Below are 14786 nucleotides of genomic sequence, written 5' to 3'. Positions count from 1 at the left end.
CAGCAAAGCTCTCATTTAGAATGGAAGGGCAAATAAAGCACTTCTCAGATAAGGTCAAGCTAAAGGAGTTCATCATCACCAAGCCCTTATTTTATGAAATGTTAAAGGGACTTATCTAAGAAAAGAAGATAAAGGAAAAAACATGTATAGAAAAAGGACAGCAAACTCACAATTATTAACAATCACACCTAAAGCAAAACCAAAAGAAACTAAGCAAACAACTAGAACAGGAACAGAACCACAGAAATGGAGATCACATGGAGGGTTAGCAACAGGGGAGTGGGAAGAGGAGAGAGGGGGGAAAAGGTACAGAGAATAAGTAGCATAGATTGTAGGTTGAAAATAGATAGGGGGAGGGTAAGAATAGTATGGGAAATGTAGAAGCTAAAGAACTTAGAAGTATGACACATGAACATGACTAAAGGGGGGGATATGGGTGGGAGAGGGTGTACAGGGTGGAGGGAGTGAAGGGGGAAAATGGGACAACTGTAATAGCATAATCAATAAAATATATTTTAAAAAATGTAATCAGAAATGACAAAAAGGATGGACACTTCATAATTAATTCCATGAGAACAGTATTATCTTAATAATAAAACCAGCCAAGGACATTACAAGCAAGTAAAAGTAAATAAAACTATAGGCTTCTAGCCCACATGAACATTAATACAAAAATATCAAAACCATTAACTAAATATCAGCAAATAAAATTTAGTAATATAAAAAAATAAAAAGTGAGATTATCTCAGGAATCTAAGGTGGTCTAACATTTGAATATCAGTCATACAGTAATCAGTAATCAGTAATTCAACTTATTAACAGCATACAGAAGAAAACATATTCTTATCTCAGTAGACATAAACATTTAACAAAATTCAATATTAGTCTATGATAAAATCTCTCATTAAACTAGGATTAAAAGGGAACTTCCTCAATTTGATAATGCAAAATTATGGAAAACCTATAGCTAACTTTTATATAAAGGAGGAAATGAAAAGCTTTTATTTAAAATTAGAAACAAAGTAAATATATTCACTCTTGTCCCTTCTAATCTACATTAAATCTGAGTGGTGGGGGAGTAAGGTCCTACAAATGCATTTATGCAAAGAAAATAAAGTCTTACAGAGGTTGGAAAGGAAGATGACAATCATATATAAATCCTTTAATATCTACAAAAGAACTACTAGAATTAATAATTGAATTTGTTGTGGTTGCAGACTGATTTCTTTTACTTAGTAACAAAGAAATGAAAGCTGCAAAAGTATATCATTTACAAAAATGCCATCAAATATAAATTTCTTAGGGATAAATTTTACAACATATGTATATACCCTATATATTTTAAGATGAGAGAAATTAAAGAATACCATATCAAAAATTCAAAAACTTAATATTATTAACATGTCAGTTCTATTTAAATTGATTTATAGACTTATCACAATTTCAGTCCAAACCAATTTTTCTCTTTGATTGAAAAGAAATTGATGATTCCAATATTTGTATGGAAATAAAACAAAATTACAATAGCTGAAACATTTTATTTAAAGTTAAAGGACTCACACTACTACATTTAAAGATTTACCTTAAACTTACAGTAATCAGGACAGTACACTATTGACCTAAAATCATAATTTAGTTTAGATTTTTGTCAAGATGGTAGTGTAGGTAGATATGGCTCGGCCCTTCGCACATCCATACCAAAACTACAACTAAAATATAGAACAGCCATCACTCAGAACTGTCAGGAATTGAGTTGAATGGAAGTCTGACTACTACAAAATTAAAGAAACCACATCCATCCAGACTGGTAGGAGGGGTGGAGATGTGGAATAGGCCACTCCCACGCCATGTAGTGGATACAAATTCAGAAGGGATATCTCAGGAGTGAGGAGTCCCACCCAGCACCAAGCCCCCCAGCCCAGGATTCCAGTACAAGGAAGATAAATCCCTACAACTTCTGGCTGCAAAAACCAGCAGGGATAGCATCAGTGGAAGAAACTTCTGGAGCCCCAAGCAGTTTCCATTAAAGAACCCACCCAAAGACTCACCTACTAAGACTCACTCTCTCTGAGGATCAGCGCTGTGGTAGCAGCTTGAAAACCACCAGTGGTACACAGGGAGAGACTGAAGTGTCTGGCATCAAGGTGAGCAGAGGTCAGTGTCTCTTTTCTAAACCTCATAGAACCAGCAAGCTGGTGCCATATCTGAGACTTCATCAATCTGGCTAACACTGTTTGACCCACCTTGGAGATCCCCAGAGATTCCACCAAACCCAACTTAAGGGTTCACCCAAGCTGCATAACTTCCTAAAAAAAGTCACCCATGACTCTTGCTGTATAACTTCCTAAATCCTCTCACACAAGCAATAGCTGGCCTCAGTGAGCCCCAGGCCCAGCACTAGCAATAGCCATCTGAGATTCACAGCTTGGCTTCACCTGGGAATTTCTAGACCCAGCATAAGTAGCAGCCATCTCAGATTGTTTTATAGCTCAGGCAGGGTGGCCCTGGGCAAAACACAGGTGGGGTCTGACCTTGGCCCTCACCATCCAGGAAATCCCAGGGCCAGTGTACCCAGTGGACAGCTACAAACGATGCTGGAGCACTACCACCCTGCCCCTGCACAGCTGATCCTCCATGGATGTGGGATTGGTAGTCAGTTGTCATAGCCAGTCCTTTCAACTGACTGGCCTAGGTAAATCACTCCCATTGACCTGCCAAAAGCAACAAAATCTCAATTACAAGAGGTGGGTGTACTCAGCCTACACAAAGGGTAGCCAGCTTGGGTGATAGGAGAGGCTCTGCCACTGAACCCTACAGGACACCTACTACATTAGGCTATGCTACCAAGACAGGGAGTCATAGCAACTCTACCTAATACATAGAAACAAATATAGGGAGGCTGCCAAAATGAGGAGACAAAGAAACATGGCCCAAATGAAAGAAAAAATAACAACTCTGGAAAAAGAACTAAACAAAATGGAGATAAATAATCTATCAGATGCAGAGTTCAAAACAGGTTATAAGGATGCTCAAGGAAATTAGTGAGGATCTAGGAGCATTAAAAAAATCCAGTCACAATCAAAAGATATAGTAATTAGAATAAAGAACAATTCACAGGAAACAACAGTAGAGTGGGTGAAGCTGAAAATCAAATTAATTATCTGGAACATAAAGAAGCAAAAAACAAGCAATCAGAACAACAAAAAGAAAAAAGAATTCAAAACACGAGGGTAGTGTAAGGAGCTTTTGTGACAACTTCAATCATTCCAACATTTGCATCATAGGGTTATCGGAAGAAGAGAAAGAGCAAGAAATTGGAAATCTGCTTGAAAAAATAATGAAAGAAAACTTTCCTAATTTGGAAAGGAAGTACAGAGAGTCCCAAACAACTTTGACTCAGAGGACCACATCAAGACACATCATAATTAAAGTGCCACAGATTAAAGATAAAGAGAGATTCTTAAAAGTGGCAAGAGAAAAGCAGTTAGTTACCTACAGGGTAATTCCCATAAGGCTGTCAGGTAATTTCTCAAGAGAAATTAAAAAGTTGAACTTTATCAAAACTACAAATTCTGTTCTTCAAATGAGCATAGTATATTGATGATGCTAGACAAAGAAATAGAAGAAAATATTTACATTATATAGACCTCTGACAAGTGGCTTGCATATAGGACATGTAAGGAACTCAAAAACATAAAATTAAGAAGTTAATCACTAAAAAATAGAAAAAATATTTGAAAAGACAATTCAGAATAGAAGATAACATGATTTTCCAATAAGCACATTAAGAGATACTCAATATTATTTGTCATCAGGAAAACGCAAATTTAAAACCACGATGAGACTATATATCTACTATGTATCCACAAGGATGGCTGAAATTATAACCACCAATGATACAAACTGGTGGTGAGAATATGGAGGAACCTGAACTCTCATACATTGCTAGTAGGAATGTAAAATCATACAACTGTTTGGAAAACAATTTAACAGATTCTTCTTGAAAAAAAGTTTAAAAATTTAAATGCATACTTCTCATATGACATAGTATCTCCACTTTCATGTATTTACCTAAGAGATAAAAAATGTATGTCTTGCCCTAACTGGTGTGGCTCAGTTGTTTGGGCATCATCCTGCAAAATGAAAGGTTGCCAGTTTGATTCCCAGTCAGGGCACATGCCTGGGTTTTTGGTTTTGTCCCCAGTTGAGGCACATAGGAGAGGAACCGATGGATGTTTCTCTCTTGCATCTATTGTTTATTTCCCTCTCTTATACTCTTTCTAAAAATAAATGAATAAAACCTTTTAATATGTGTATGTCCTAGCTGTGCAAATATCTATAACAAAAATGTTCATATTAACTCTAGCCAAAAGCTATAAGCAATAAACAAATTATGGTATAGTCATAGACTGGAATACCACTCAGCAGTAAAATGGAACAAACTACTAATACACCCTACAAAATGGATGAATCTCAAAATATTGTGCATTAAGCTACAAAAAAAAAGAAGCCAGGCATAGTAGAATGCATACTTTATTACTCCATTTATATAAAACCAGTGACTGTCCTGAGCCAGAGATGAAATGGAAGTGCCAGGAGAGAAGCATAAGGGAATTTTTTGAGATGATGGAAATTTCTGTAGTTTGATTTTGCTGCTGGTACATGGGTGTATATATTTGCTAGCAGTCAAGCCAAACACTGAATGTGGATGTATTTTTATATGTATGCTATACCTTAATAAAATTAACTTTACAAAATATTTTATAAACATTTTTTTTAAAAAGGAGAGATCATATTACCTAACTTTCTTTTATGAGCTGAATTGTACTTCACCCCCTACCCCCAATTCATATGTTGAAGTCCAAACTTCCAATACCTCCTCTTAATGTAACTAAATTTAAAGATAGGGTTTTTAAGTGATAAATAAGATTAGATGAGGTAACTAGGGTAGGCCCTAATCCAATATGACTGGCTTCTAAGAACAGGAAATTTGGAGAGAGAGAGAGAGAGAGAGACCAACCACATGAAGACACAGGGAGAAAACAGCCATCTACAAGCCAAAGAAAGACACCTCTGAATGAAACAAGCTTTGACACCTTAAACTTGAATTTCTTGCCTTCAGAATTGTGGCAAATAAATTCTTGATGTTTAAGCCACTTAAACATACCATTAATCTGTGGTACTTTGTTACAGTGACCCTAGTAAACTAATATGTTTTCCTACAGGGTTATTGAGATAATGAAATGAAATTATAATGTATTGGGGACAGAAGAAATTAACTTTTTCCTTCTTTGTATTTCTCAGTGAGAATCAGCATTAAAACTACTTGAATTTATATTCAAGATTAATGGGCAAGCCTGAGATCCTTTTCCAACAACTGAAATAATTTCTAAACCTTTCTATTCTACCACTAGAAATCTTTTATATTTCTAAGCATCAAAATTCTAGTGTCACCTATTAATATAAATGAGGTTTTAGCAAAGTTAACATTTGTCTGATAAGGTGTTAAATATTGAAATGTTTTAGTACCATTGATAAAGAGCTGCTATGCTGAGTTCACTTACTCCCCGGGTGCCCCTCCCATCCCCCAGCCCTCCTGGTCCCTTCCCTGGGACCTCACATCTCTCTAAGATCCAGCGCCTAAAGGGTTAATGCCTGGCAAAAGTGACCCCATCTGTAGTTTTTTTTCTTTCTATGACTTTTTTCTTTTTTTTTAATTTAATTAAATATTTGGGGTTAACAGTGGTTCCTAAGATTATATAAGTTTCAAATATACAATTCAGTAGTTCTCAGCTGTCTATTACATTGAGTACTCACGACCCATAGTCTAGTCTCCTTCTGTCATCATATATTTGACCCCTTTACCCTCTACATCCTCACTCAACTCCCCTTCCCCTCGAGCAACTACCACATTCTTTGTGTTTATTTGTTTGTTTGTTTTATTTGTTGTTTTCTGTTTTTCATTCCACATATGAGTGAAATCATACCATTCTTGTTCTTTTGAGGCCATCTGTCCTGGTAAGTCAATACCTGTGACACACCTATGGCTAGATATCTTTTTAACTATCGCTACCTTTTAGGGCTGAGTTTTCATAATGGGGATAAAACCCATAGGAAGTTTAACTTGAGAGAATTTTTTTAAAATATGGATTTGCTTGATTTCTGTAAACATAGTTATTTTGTTCACCAAATATGAGCCTGGATCACCTCCACTTAAGTACACATAAAACAATGTTTGCAATGTTTTAAGTATAAAACTTTACCTGTATATTCAAATTTAGGGTCAGGTCTTGACTGGCCTTTATGATACCCATTCACTTTCTTGCTCACAAATACAAACTAAGCCTGTGTGTGTGTGCATTCTGATAAAGGATACAGCTTCTTTGTGGTGCTTGTAAAATATTAGCACAGGTTTCTCTTGCTTGTGTTATAGTATTCTATAGTAAGGCTGTGTGAATTTAAATTACAGATGTTGGCACCCTGAAGGGTTTACATTAACAAAATAAAGGATAAAAAAACATCTTATCAATAGATGCAAAAAACACATTTGATATGATACAACATCCATTTATGATTGAAACCCTCAATAAAATAGCTATAGAAGGAAAGTGCCTTAACATAATAAAGGCCATATATGACAAACCCTCAATTAATATCATACCTAATGGTGAAAAACTGAACGCTATTCCTCTAAGATCAGGCACAAAACAAGAATGTCCACTATCACCACTGCTGTTCAACATAGTGCTGGAAGTCCTAGCCAGAGCAATCAAGGAAGAGAAGAAATAAAGGCATCCAAATTGGGAATGGAGAAGTAAAATTGTCACTTTTTGCAGATGACATAATTCATTACATTGAAAATCCTAAAGACTCCACCAAAAAATTAAACAATTATAGAAATAATAAACAGATATAGTAAAGTTGCAGGATACAAAATCAATGTACAAAGATTCACTGCTTTCCATATACCAACAATGAAACTTCAGAAAAAGAAATGAAAAAAAATTCCTTTTGCACTTCAACAACAAAAATATACCTAGGGATACATTTAACAAAGGATGTGAAAGACCTATAAATGAAGAACTACAAAGCATTATTTAAAAAGATTGAAGAAAACACAATGAAATGGAAAAATATTCCATTTTCATAGATTGGAAGAATCAACTAAGTTAAAATGTCCATATCACTCAAAGCAATATACAGATTTAATGCAATCCTCATTAAAATACCCATTACATTTTTAAAAGGAACAGAACAAAAAAATCATCAAGTTGTATGGAACCACAAAAGATCCCAAATGCCCAAAGCAATCATGAGATAAAAACACAAAGCTGGAGGTATCACACTATCTGACTTCAAATTATACTACAGAGCACTGATAATCAGAACAGCATGACTGGCAGAAAAACAGACACACATACCAATAGAACAGAATTAAGAGCCCAGAAATAAAACCACATGTATATAAGCAAAAAATATTTGACAAAGGAGCCAAAAACATACAATGGAGAAAAGACACACTCTTCAGTAAATGTTGCAAGAGAAGTTGAAAAGCCACATGCAAGAGAATAAAACTAGACTGCAATTTGTCCCCATAGACAAAAATTAACTCAAAATGGATCAAAGGCCTAAACATAAGATCTGAAATAATTACATAGAAGAAAACATAGATACTAAACTTATGGACCTTGATCCTAAAGAACATTTTCTGAATTTGACTCCAAAGGCAAGGGAAGAAGAAGCAAAAATAAATGAATGATAATATATCAAACTCAAACCCTTCTGTAAATCAAAGGAAACTGCAACCAAAACAAAAAGGCAACCAGCTGAATGGGAAGAGATATTGCAAACAACAGTTTCAACAAGGGCTTAATATCCAAAATACATAAAGAACTCATACAACTCAACACCAAACAAATAATCCAACTAAAAAATGGGCAGAAGACCTGAGACACTCCTCTCAAGGCATACAAATGACACCAAATATATGAAAAGATGCTCAATTTCACTAGCTATTAGGGAAGTGCAAATCAAAACTACAATGAGATAGCATTTCACACCTATTAGAATGGCTATTATCAGCAAGACAAGTAATAGCAAGTGTTGGACTGCTTGTAGAGAAAGGGTACTCTCATTCACTGCTGGTGGGGATGTAAACTGGTACAGCTACCATGGAAAGCAGTATAAGGTTCCTCAAAAAATTCAGAATAGATTCACCATATGACCCAACAATCTCTCTTCTGGGTATCTATGCAAAAAATTTGAAAACATTTATTTGAAAAAATATATGCACCCCTATATTCATTGCAGCATTATTCACAGTGACCAAGACATGGAAACAACTGAATTATCCTTCTATAGATGACTGGGTAAAGAAGATGTGGTGCGTATATATTATGGAATACTACTCAGCCATAAGAAAAGATGAAATTTACAACAACAAGGGTGAATCTGAGAATATTACACTAAGTGAAGTAAGTCAGTCAGGAAAAGCTAAGAACCATGTGATTCCACTCATATGTGGGATATAAAGCTGAAATTCATAAACACAGACAACAGTATGGTGGTTACCAGAGGAAAGGGGGTTGGAAGATAGTAAAGGATAAAGGGGGCCAAATATTGGTGACAGAAGATAATTTAACTTTGAGCAGTAGGCACACAATGCAATATTGCAATATATAGATCATCTATCATAGAAATATACACTTTAAACCTAAATGATCTTATTAATGTCACCCAATAAATTTAATTTTAAAATAAAATTAAAATATAAAACTAAGCAAATAAAAACATTTAAAACAAATACTATCAGCCACTACATTACTGTTTCCATTGCTATGTCACTTAATTACCTCAAAGAGCTTAGATGATTTGATAGATAGGACAAGGCACAGAGGAAGTTTCCTCAGGCTTCACAGTAAAGCCCACTGATCTGCTGAGTGCAGTACCACTGTTTGTCATGTGTGTGTGCAGCAAGGAGCCGCCAGTTTTAATTAATGCCTCTAATATCTTAGGAATTATGTTCAGAAAAGTTTTGAACCTCACTCTGGCATTCTAGAAATATGAGCTCTATCTCAGCTCCATCCCATTATTATGATACGGCCCACTCCCTAGGATTGGCATAAGTTTTTATTTCAAAAAAAGAACAGTGACTCTGAAGTTCTGATATCTGACCTTCTCACTCTGTGGTGGTTCAGAGTGTAAAGTATAAAACTGAAGTCAAACTGTCTGGATAGAGAAGTGTGGGAAGCTTTCAAAGTTGAAGTTTTAAGAAATGCTCATGGGAAGGGAACAGAAATTGAAATGATCTACTAATACCAAATGCTAATAGTTATTATTTTTGTCATCAATAATTTAGTTTTATTACCTCCTACTAGTCCAGCATGTTATTTTAAACACAGGATTTAAGAAAATATGTCATAAGTGATCGTTACTTCCCTGTAAGAGCTTATTGTCTAGTATAGAAGATATGACGGCTTAAAGAGGAGGGCTTTTCAGGTTTACTACTGAAATAGGCAGGTGAGCTGGAGTGATTAAATGGAACACTATCAGTTATGTGATATTGCTTGTTCTCTCAGCTGCATACAGTGTGTACAATGCACAGGAGTGAAATAAATGACAAGTTCAGAGTTAGACATGAGCTGAGTCTAGGTTCCATCAGTTATCCTCTTAATTCTAAAATGGCAATATTAAGGTTTTGAGAAGATTAGTACAATGCCTAGCAAATAAACCAAGCATAAACAGTAACTTCAAAACAAAAAAAAAGAGAGCTAATAAATACAAGTAATTTGGTATACAAGGTTGAACATAAATAAAAGCCACATACTAGAAAAGCTTTGTCTCTTTTCCATAGGCATTGAAGAAACTAAATATAGTTCAGCCAAGTACTATCTTACGGAGGTAAGAAACAGTTTAAGGAAAATGCAACAGATCTTTTCTACTTTGCTTTATTAATTATTTTCTAATGCAGGAAGAAAGGAGAAACACAGTGAAGAATATTTCTAAAAGAACATATGTGCTTTTGATGCTTAGAATAGCATACTTCAAATGGCACAGTTGAATGACACAGGATTATGTTTCCTGCTCTTAACCTATTTTAAGAAATTGTTTTGGCCAAAGATCAAGAAAGGCTCCCTTGTTTTTGCTGAGCCAAATTAATTAATAAGGTATTTTAGTAAAACAATAAAAGTTCACACTCTTAAAATACAAACATTAGTTTAAGGACTTCCAGGGGAAAAAAATCCTTTTATTTGCTACTCAACTTAATTAATAATCAATGATTAGATACACTGGATTCTCAAACTTCAGTCACCTGAGTATCGTCCTTGTTTTAAAGGCCTGGCATTTTCTGTACTCACCAACTCTGCTTCTATCTTTAAAAAGGTGGATTTTAAAAATGTGATTCATCTAGGGCCAAGATCTATAGATAATTGAATCTCTTCTGTGAGGCAACCTGTCCAGTTCTTTTATCCCGAGGTGATGGGCAACAGTAATAGCCAATTACAATCCACATTTTCCTATTAGGGGCATCAGGAGGCAGGTCTCCATTACTCTCTAAAAGACATTATGAAGTTTTATGTAAGCAAAAATTCTCAGGGAAATACAAGCTATGATGATGTAAGTGTATTTAATATTATCATGTTCATCTTATACATAAATTTCTGTTGGAATAGAATATTATAAAGCTTTCTCTATCACACTTAGGTTATAGTGTTTTAAGTCCACAAGAAGGAAGCCTCAGTAGAATTGTCCAAAAACTGTTTTGAAGAAAGACAACCTCACTGCTAGATTCTGCTGTGAATATACTTCACATAATCATGACAATGTAAGATTTGTTTTTAAGTTCTCAATTTTGGAATCACTCAGCAGACAGAATTAAAGGTTGAACTGGAACTTTGAAGATACAGAGGTGGGGGTCGCAAGATAGCAGCAGAGTAGGAGGATATGTCATGTACCTCCTCCCAGAACAAAACTGGAAATAAAATGAAAGAGAGAAGCTACCACACAAAATAAATAGCCAAAGGCAAGCTGGAAAGAGGACTTTTAACCAAGGACAGCCATAAACCAACTAGAGACAGTAGGAAGGCCAGGGACGTGAAATGGGACAGCCCTGTTCCCAAGGGCAGGAGGCGACCAAGGTTGTGGCCTAGCTATAAGTGCTGCCCCTGAGAGGAGCGCAGTGGGGACCACAGACCGGGCTCCCAAGCACAGAACAGTGCCAATGCCTGGATCAGCCACCCGTGTAGATTTCAGCTATGACAAGCCACGGAGTTTTGTCTGCTGGGAGAAATGGAACCCACCAGAGACAGGGACACCTTTTTTTTTTTCTTAAAGGAGCCAAAGCACATGTTTTGGGTTCACAGACACTCAATTTGGGTTTGACCAAAGGGAAAGAAGTACAGATTGGAGTCATGTGAGGAAAGTCTGGAGTGGGAGGCATAGAGAAGGGAGGTGAGGGAGCGGCTGTGGGGATTTCTGTGCAGTAATATACCTCCATACTGCAGCAGCCATCTTCTTGAGAAGAGCAAGCCACTCCCAGGGGAAAAGTAATTACCCCAACCTGTGGGATACTGCTAGCCCCATTCTGCATCTCTTGTTTGGTTTTGTTATTTTGTTTTGTTTCCCTTTTCTTTTTTCTTTTCTCCCCCATTCCCTCATCTTAACCTCTGCTGAGGATACAGCAACATATGCAGACTCAGGGGGTGTCAGAAACAGGCTTTAGGGCACAGCCGTTCTGTACACTTTCCCAGGGAACCAGACTGGCTCTTCTCCCTCATGAGAGAGCTAGAGAAAAATCCTCCTGGTTTCCAGCAGACCCAAAGTCTAAACTTTAGAGACCCCACCCACTATGGGCTCTACCTTGCTGAGTTCAGGGAAATAAACCCCAACAGACTCAGACAAGCCACTTGGAGAGTGGGAGGGGAACACAACCACCATTTGCCCTGAAGTCTGAAAAGCACAGACACTTTCCACAGGAGATTCAGGAGTCCCATTCCCCAGATTCTGCCAGAAGCCCCATCAGAAACAGTAAGGTCAGAGACTAGTCTAAGACTGACCATAGGCTTGCAGACAAAGGCAGGCAGACACAGATGCTGCAATGGCTTGGGATGTTTGCTGACCCACCCCTGGACCCAGTGCTGATAAAAGACAGCTCGGGAACAAAGGTTGGCCCATCCTGCATGCAGCCAAGCCAGTAGGAAACAGCCAAAAACTGGGGATTGCCTGTAGTTTTGAATGGGCTGGTGAGGGCTAGATGGCTCACACCAGCCTCAGACAATGTCAGAGCCATATCCAAAGGGAGAACCCAGCAGGTAAGTACTAAACTGTGTTGAGACAAATTCTATTTTTTTTCATTATTTTTTCTTTTTCATAACCTTTTTATTATGTTTGAGTTTTTAATTTTTCTTCTATTTTTGTTGATATATTTTTCTTACAATCTCTTATTTTACTGTTACCTTTGCTTACTCCATTTTTTCTTCTTTCCTTTTCATATTTTTGTTATTCTTTTTCTTTCTTTGTCCCTTTTCCCGTTTACTTCTTTCTATTCATTACTCATATTAGTTCTCTTTCTTTTCTCCTGTCATAATCACTTTTCTTTCTGTTGGTCTTCTCATTCATTTTCCCCCTTCCTGTGATATTCTATTTCTCTTTCCACTTGTATAATTATGTATTCTTTTTGTCACTGATTTTGCTGTTGTTGGGGTTGCTTGTTTTGGTTTTTGTGCTTTGTGTATGTGTTTGTTATTTTGCTTTGTTCTGTCAGCATCTATACAATAGTGTACAAGATGTGGTAAGGGGTTGAGCCTCTCAGTCAGCCAGCCAGAGAGGATATCCCACCAAAGAATAGGCCAACAGCTATCAGGACCCAAATACAACAGGAGAGTCTACATAATTCACACAAAGGACATTTCTACAGCACCCAGATCAAGAGATCAAGGAGGTTGCATCACTGGGTCCCACAAGATCTCTACCACTTAAGTCCATCACACCAAGGCAGGGAGTCAAAGTAAATTATCAGATACACAGAAACAAACAAACAAAAAGACATGGCTAAAATGGAGAGACAAAGAAACCTCCAAACAAAAGCAAAGAAAGAATCCCCAGAAATGGAGCTAAATGGAATTGAGGCAAGAAAATTATCAGACATACTGCTCAAAGTAATGGTTATAAGGAGGCTCAAGGAATTTAGTGAGCTATAAGGAACTATAGGATGCTCAAGGAACTACATCAGCATAAAAAAAGCACATAAACTATGAATAAGAACCCATTGGAAATGAAGAATGCAATATCTGATATGAAGAATACACGTGAATGAATTAAAAGCAGGCTAGATAAAGCAGAGGATGAAATCAGCAATTTTTAAGACAAGGTAGGAAAAAACACCCTGTCAGAGCATTTAAAAAAAAACCTTAAAAAGAATGAGGAGGATTTAAGGGAGGTTGGAGACAACACAAAATGTAACATATTCACATCATAAGAATACCAGAAGGAGAAGGGGGTAAGGTATAGAAAACCCATTTGAAGAAATAATGACAGAAAACTTTTCTAACTTGGTGAAGGAAAAAGTCACACAAGTTCAGGAGGCATGGAGAGTCCAATCAACGTGAACCCAAAGAGACCCACACCAAGATACATCATAATTAAAATGCCAAAGTTTAAAGACAAAGAGAGAATCTGAAAAACTATAAGACAAAAACAGTTCCCTGCAAGGGAGCTCCAATAAGGCTGTCAGCTGATTTTTCAACAGAAAAACTACAGGCTGGAAGGGATTATAATGAAGTGTTCTAAGTAATGAAAAACAAGGACCTACAACCAAGACTACTTTATCCAGCAAAGCTATCATTTCAAACAGAAGGTGAAATAGGGAGCTTCCCAGATTAAATAAATAAATAAATAAATAAATAAATAAATAAAATAAAGGCCAAAGGAGTACATTTCCACCAAACCAGCCTTGCAAGAGATACCAAAGGAACTGCTTTAAGAAGAAGGAGAACTAGGGAAAGAGAGGAACACAGATTCAAAGGGGAAAAATGGCAATGAATAAGTGCTTATTAATAAAGACCTTAAATGTAAATGGATTAAATGCTCCAATCAAAAGATATAGGGTAGCTGAATGGCTAAGAAAACATGGCCCCTATATTTGCTGTCTACAAGAGACCCACCTCAGAACAAAAGATTTACAGAGGCTGAAAGTGAAGAGATGGAAAAAATACCCCATGCAAATGGAGGCAAATAAGCTGTGATGGCAGTACTTATATCTGACAAAATAGACTTCAAAACAAAGGTCATAGCAAGATACTAAGAAAGTCACTACATAATACTAAAAGGATCAATCCAACAGGAGGATATAACCTTTGTAGGCATATATGCACCCAACATAAGAACACCTAAATATATTTTTAAAATCTTGGAGTAATTGAGGAAGAGATCAAGAGCAATACTGTCATTATAGGCAATTATAACAACCTACTGTCAACAATGGATAGATCTACCTGACAAAAAACCGACAAGGAAGCAGCTACCTTAAATGATACACAAGATCAAGTGGATTTGATTGACATTTACAGACATTTCATCCCAAGGCCACTGAAAACACATTCTCCTCAAGTGTACATGGATCATTTTCAAAGACAGACCACATGGTAGGACACAAAATAAGTCTTAACAACTACAAAAAAAATCATAGCAAAATCATAGCAAAAAATTTTCTTGGATCACAATAGCTTGAATCTAGAAATCAATCTCAATAAAAAAACTCAAAAATATTCAAATACATGGAGCCTTTG

This window comes from Phyllostomus hastatus, unplaced genomic scaffold (genome assembly GCF_019186645.2).
Source record: "Phyllostomus hastatus isolate PE091 unplaced genomic scaffold, TTU_PhHast_1.1 phas_scaffold_39, whole genome shotgun sequence".
NCBI classification, from domain to species: Eukaryota; Metazoa; Chordata; class Mammalia; order Chiroptera; family Phyllostomidae; genus Phyllostomus; species Phyllostomus hastatus.
This window is presented reverse-complemented; position numbering follows the sequence as displayed.